Raw genomic sequence first — 5321 nt, 5'->3', positions numbered from 1 at the left:
ATAAATTTTACCAAGATTACCTCTCACAAAGGAGATGATATTGACAAAGTTTTAGAAACGTGCTTGAGCAATTGGGGGACAGATAAAGTTTTCACTACCACAGTTGATAATGCTAGCACGAATGATAAAGCGGTGGAGTACATGGAAAAGAGGCTAAAGGAAATGGGCACTCTATTATTTGATGGTAAATACTTGCATTTGAGATGTTGTTGTCATATTATAAATTTAATTGTCAAGAGTGAGTTGAAGTTTCTTAATGAGTCAGTTGAGCCCATTAGAAACTGTGCGAAATACATTCACTCTTTTGGCGCACGATTGGACCAATTTAGGGAGTGTGCTATCCTATTGAAGATGGATAAAATGTCAACCGTTCCAATGGATGTGCCTACGAGATGGAATTCCACCTATACAATGCTTTCTGTAGCATACGCGTTTAAAAAAGTGTTTGGTAGGATAGTAGAGAATGTTCAATTTATTGAATACTTTGAAGAGGTAAATGGTTCGGAGAAGAAAAAGAGAGTGGGGCCTCCTATGGAAAAATATTGGGAGAAGGCACAAGTCTTTGTGAATTTTCTCAAGAGGTTTCATGATACTACATTGCAACTTAGTGCTACCAAGAAAACTACATCATCCTTGATTTGGGAGAAAATAGTTGTAATGAGGATGATCATTAATGAGACAATACTTGACACTACTAATCCTTCATTACAAGAAGTTGCTAAGAGAATGGAGAGTAAGTTCAAGAAGTATTGGGGTAATCTTGAGAAGGTGAACAAGCTGGTTTTCCTATATCACATTCTAGATTCTCATTATAAACTTCAAATGATTGGGATCCATTTGGGAGATATGAAATTGGATGCTAGTAAAATACAATCCTTTGTTGACGGTTTAAAGAATTGTCTAATGGAGTTGTATCATGCATATAAAGGGAATTAACCTTTGGATCATATTAATGGGATTAATGATGGCGATGTAGACAAAGATTTGATGGAAATGTATAAGAATGATCCCATTAAACTAAACTATCATCTGAAAATGACTCAACTAAGAAAAGCTCAAAAGCAAGCAGAAATAACCAATGAGGTGGACAAGTACTTCTCGGATCCTTTTGTGAAATGAAGCTCAAGCTTCGATATTTAAGAATGGTGGAAAGGAAATACAACGACATTTCCAGTCTTGTCTAAGATTGCCAAGGATATTTTTTCAATCCCTTCATCTACTGTTGCTAGTGAGAATGCTTTTAGCCTTGGGAGGAGGGTTGTAGATCCATTCAGGGCATCATTGCATCCCAAAATGGTGGAGGCACTAATGTGCATTAGTGACTGGCTTAGAGGTGAAGAAATTAACTTATACAAGGAGCCGACAGAAGACGAATTCAACTTTTATAAGGATTGTGAAGAAGTGGTCACAAGTAAGTCAATATGTACTTGTTTATCTTGGTATAGACTATAGATTATGCTTATATGATATTTGTTGTTTGTAGGTACCCTCATTGCTTAATTGGGGATGCTCCTGTTTACCAGATAAAGGCAGATATTGAAGAATATGAATATCATCAGCACTAGTATTTTGTGAATGATGATCTTTAAGACATCTACTGTAATGACCCGACCCTTTGGCCTCTGGGCGACCCTTGCGGCGGCCCCTTATGTCATCGACCCATTTGGCGACTTCTAATGTCGTCGACCGACGACCCTTGGCCATGCCGTTACTCACTAGGACTTTCCACCCCTGACAGTGGATTTTTGCCTTCCCCAGGATTCGAACTCTAGACCTCTAGGCTTAAGCACTAGAGTTTATGAATCCTGGTAGCCAAGTGAGCGCCCGCTCACTTGGCTACCAGGATTCATAAACTCTACTACTTAGCCTGGAGGTCTAGAGTTTGAATCCTAGGGATGGAAAAAATCCACTGCCAGGGGTGGAAAGTCCTAGTGAGTAACAGCACGGCCAAAGGGTCGTCGGTCGACGACATGAGAGGTCGCCAAATGGGCCGACGACATAAGGACCGCCAGTTGGGCCATCACAAGGGCCACCCAAGAGGCTAAAGGGCCGGGTCGTTACATCTACTTAGTTATCCACTGACATTTTCATAATCAAGTTACTAGTCATTTATGAACATGTGTATCTTTTTATTTCTGACTGTTGCAGTGTTGCTATCTTCATCAATGTGTATCTTTAAGACTCTGCATTTTAAGCTTATTCTCTTTTTGTTGCTAATCCTCTATTTGTCTATGCAGGATGTCAGTGTACTAAAGGAATTCTGTTTACTTTGTAGTTTTTCTTTATTGCCAAATTAACCACGGGCAATCATTTGAAGTTGATTCTAAGTGATGGGAATATTATCTTTTAAAGTGGATACACAAATCTTGACATCTCTTTTCATGGAATATATTCTCAAAATTATACTTAAAATGAAGAATATAACTAGGACAAACTTTAAAGTTTATTCTAGCTGTGTAACTTTGACAAACTTCAATGATTTCATTAACATTTCTCTTTATATATATATTAGACTACTTTGTTCATTTACATGAGCTTTTAATGTGGTGAACATGATGTTAATATGTTATCACATATTGTCATATCTGTCATCTGATACATTGTTTTTCGATACATGCATTAGCTTGTGGATTAAACCTGTCCAAGTTTTGACTTTTGAGGCTATTTCTTTGTATTTATTGTTTCTTGTGAAGTGTAGGCTGACTTCATGTGAAGTGCAGGCTGACTTCATGTGAATGTCATTTTCTAATGACACGTTTGATGCAATCTATGCAATTGAAGCAACTTGCCATGCTCTAGATGTGGTATGTAGTTCTATCTACTTCTCTCATTTTTGTAGACATTCTTATGACTTATGATGGTTTTCAATTTGATTTAACAAGGTTGGCTGCTACAAGGAGATCTACCGAGTGTTAAAGCTTGGTCAGTATTTTGCCGCATATGAGTGGTGCATGATTGACCATTACAATCCAAGTAATGAAAGCCACAAAAAAGCCAAGGCTGAAATCGAACTTGGTAATGGACTTCTTGATGTTAGAACTACAAGACAATGTCTTAATGCTTTGAAGCTTGCAGGGTTTGAGGTAAATAATAAATGTGGCTTCTTATATCCGTAACCGTATAACCCTGTTGGCCATCATTTGTGTACTCATCATGTTCCCTTTTAGGTTATATGGGAGAAGGATCTTGCATCCGATTCTCCTGTACCTTGGTATTTGCCTCTGGATACAAGTTGGTTTTTGATAACTACTTCTGTTTGATAGCTTTTGGCCGATTTATTACGAGAACTATGGTACAATATTTTATATTTTCTAGGTTTTGTTACATTTCGTGTTTTATTACAGTAGATGTCATCCTACTTTGCAGGTTAAGGCATTGGAATTTGTCAGAATTGCCCCAGCAGGAAGCAACAGAGTTTCATCATTCCTTGAAAAGGCAACTGAGGGACTTGTGGCAAGAGGAAGGTAAATAAAACTTATCATGCTGCAAAATATATATATTGCATATGATGAGTAGTGTTGATGCCAGCCAGCTTAGCCAAAACTTATGTTATGCATTGTTTTTCTTTGTGACAAATTATTAAATCTTATGTATTGGCACTGTCTTTTGTTCAAGTATTGCAGGATGGAGATCTTCACGCCAATGTATTTCTTTTTGGTGAGGAGGCCTCTTTCAGATCATTGAGAAAGACAACTATAAAGCATGTATTGAAAGACATAACTATGAAGCACTTAAAGTTCTCATTCTGCTGTAGCGTTTGGAAAAAGTGTTATAAATAGTCAACAATGGAAGTCAGAACTTTTTAAGGTGTAAAATTTCCTTCTGCTTCAACGTTTGAAAGGTACTGTCGAACCTTTTCAAAAATTATAAGCTCCAAAACATCTTGTGGAAGAATCTTTTAATACTGATCTCATTCAAATTGGTTGTTTTCTTCTTTTCTTTTATGAAATGTAAGACTATTTGCTTCGGATTGCGAGAATTGTCAACTGATGATGTTGGCAATTCAAGTCCTTTAAAGTTGCTTCACGACACCTCGAGACCGTCTCAACCTCTTCAATGTGCAATGTGCAACATAATCTTTTAATAGTTTGAAACACTCCAGTAATTTAGGATGGTGGCGGTGATTGACTGGGGAAGAGTAGGATCTGTTGGATTGCAACTTCAAGAAAGCAAAATTGAAGACGGATGGTTTCATGATGTCTCTCTCTATATAATGAAAATATTTGAACATTCGGGATATCATCTCCCTACCCGACGGGATCCTGAACATTCGGGTCCTAACACTTGTCGGGTACGGGACCGGGAGAAAAATTGATTCCTAATTTTTATCGGGACGGGGATTGGGTAAGATTGTTACGGGACGGGTCCCTACCTGATTCCACCCCTATCAACAATGCGTGCTGTTTATTCCTTGATATTTTGTAAGTTATGTGTATTCATATCAGCAAAAGAAATATATTGAATTATTTATTTATGTATGTTCCGTGTTATATTCTCATTTCAATTTTTTTCTAATGATGTTTTTAAACATTTCTTTCTTCTATTATTTATTTATGCTTGTAAATAACTATTTTGTTTGAATTTAGGTTGTAAAATTATTATGGAGCAAGAACTATTAATTGAGGATGATGTGCAAATGTTGGGTGATTCGTTAAGCTCAAATACACTTGATACTCCACAAATTGGGATGTATTTTTCATTTGAAGAAGAAGTCCGTGCTTTTTACAAATCATATGCCCAAGGTCTTGGTTTTGGTATTTCAAAGTTGGGTTCCAAAAAAGGAAATGATGACTTGATGGTAGATGCTCATGATTCTCTATTTGTTCCAGGAAGGCAAAAGTGAAAAGATGAATTTTAATATTAATGATTATTCAGGATCAGGTGGGAAATGATCGTCATACTTCCAAACCACCAGATTATGAATGGAGATGAAGTATTCCATGAAGGCAAGAGTTAAAATGCTGCTAATGAAATGTAATAGAAGATTGTAATGCAATTGAACTTCTAAATTTTGTGTTACTGGAATGTGTTGCATTGTTACTAGACTTCAAACACTTTGTTCCTTTTGAGATTATTAATCCAATCTTGCTTGTTCTGGTTTTACATACTGGTACTTTGTTCTACATAACTATATTATATATCAGTGTGTTTGAAATTCAAAGCATACTAGTAGATATTGTGAAGTTGCTATTGCTTGAGCATTGTGTTGTTCGATAAAGATTAATGACATTCTAATTTCAAGGAAAATATGAAGTTAATCAGAAGCTCCAGTTTTTCTTGCAAAATTGTTAACTTTAAGTGTCTGCAACTCCTTCCCCTTG

The 5321-nt window shown here is 36.6% G+C and overlaps 1 pseudogene; it reads left to right on the top strand.

Moving 5' to 3' along the window:
- The first annotated feature begins 375 nt into the window (after window positions 1–375).
- Window positions 376–3684, top strand: LOC122043243 (annotated as a pseudogene).
- Window positions 3685–5321: the final 1637 nt, after the last annotated feature.

This window comes from Zingiber officinale, chromosome 1B (assembly GCF_018446385.1).
Source record: "Zingiber officinale cultivar Zhangliang chromosome 1B, Zo_v1.1, whole genome shotgun sequence".
Taxonomy (NCBI): Eukaryota; Viridiplantae; Streptophyta; class Magnoliopsida; order Zingiberales; family Zingiberaceae; genus Zingiber; species Zingiber officinale.
Note: the sequence above shows the minus strand (reverse complement) of the source record. Positions and strands in the feature narration are given on the sequence as shown.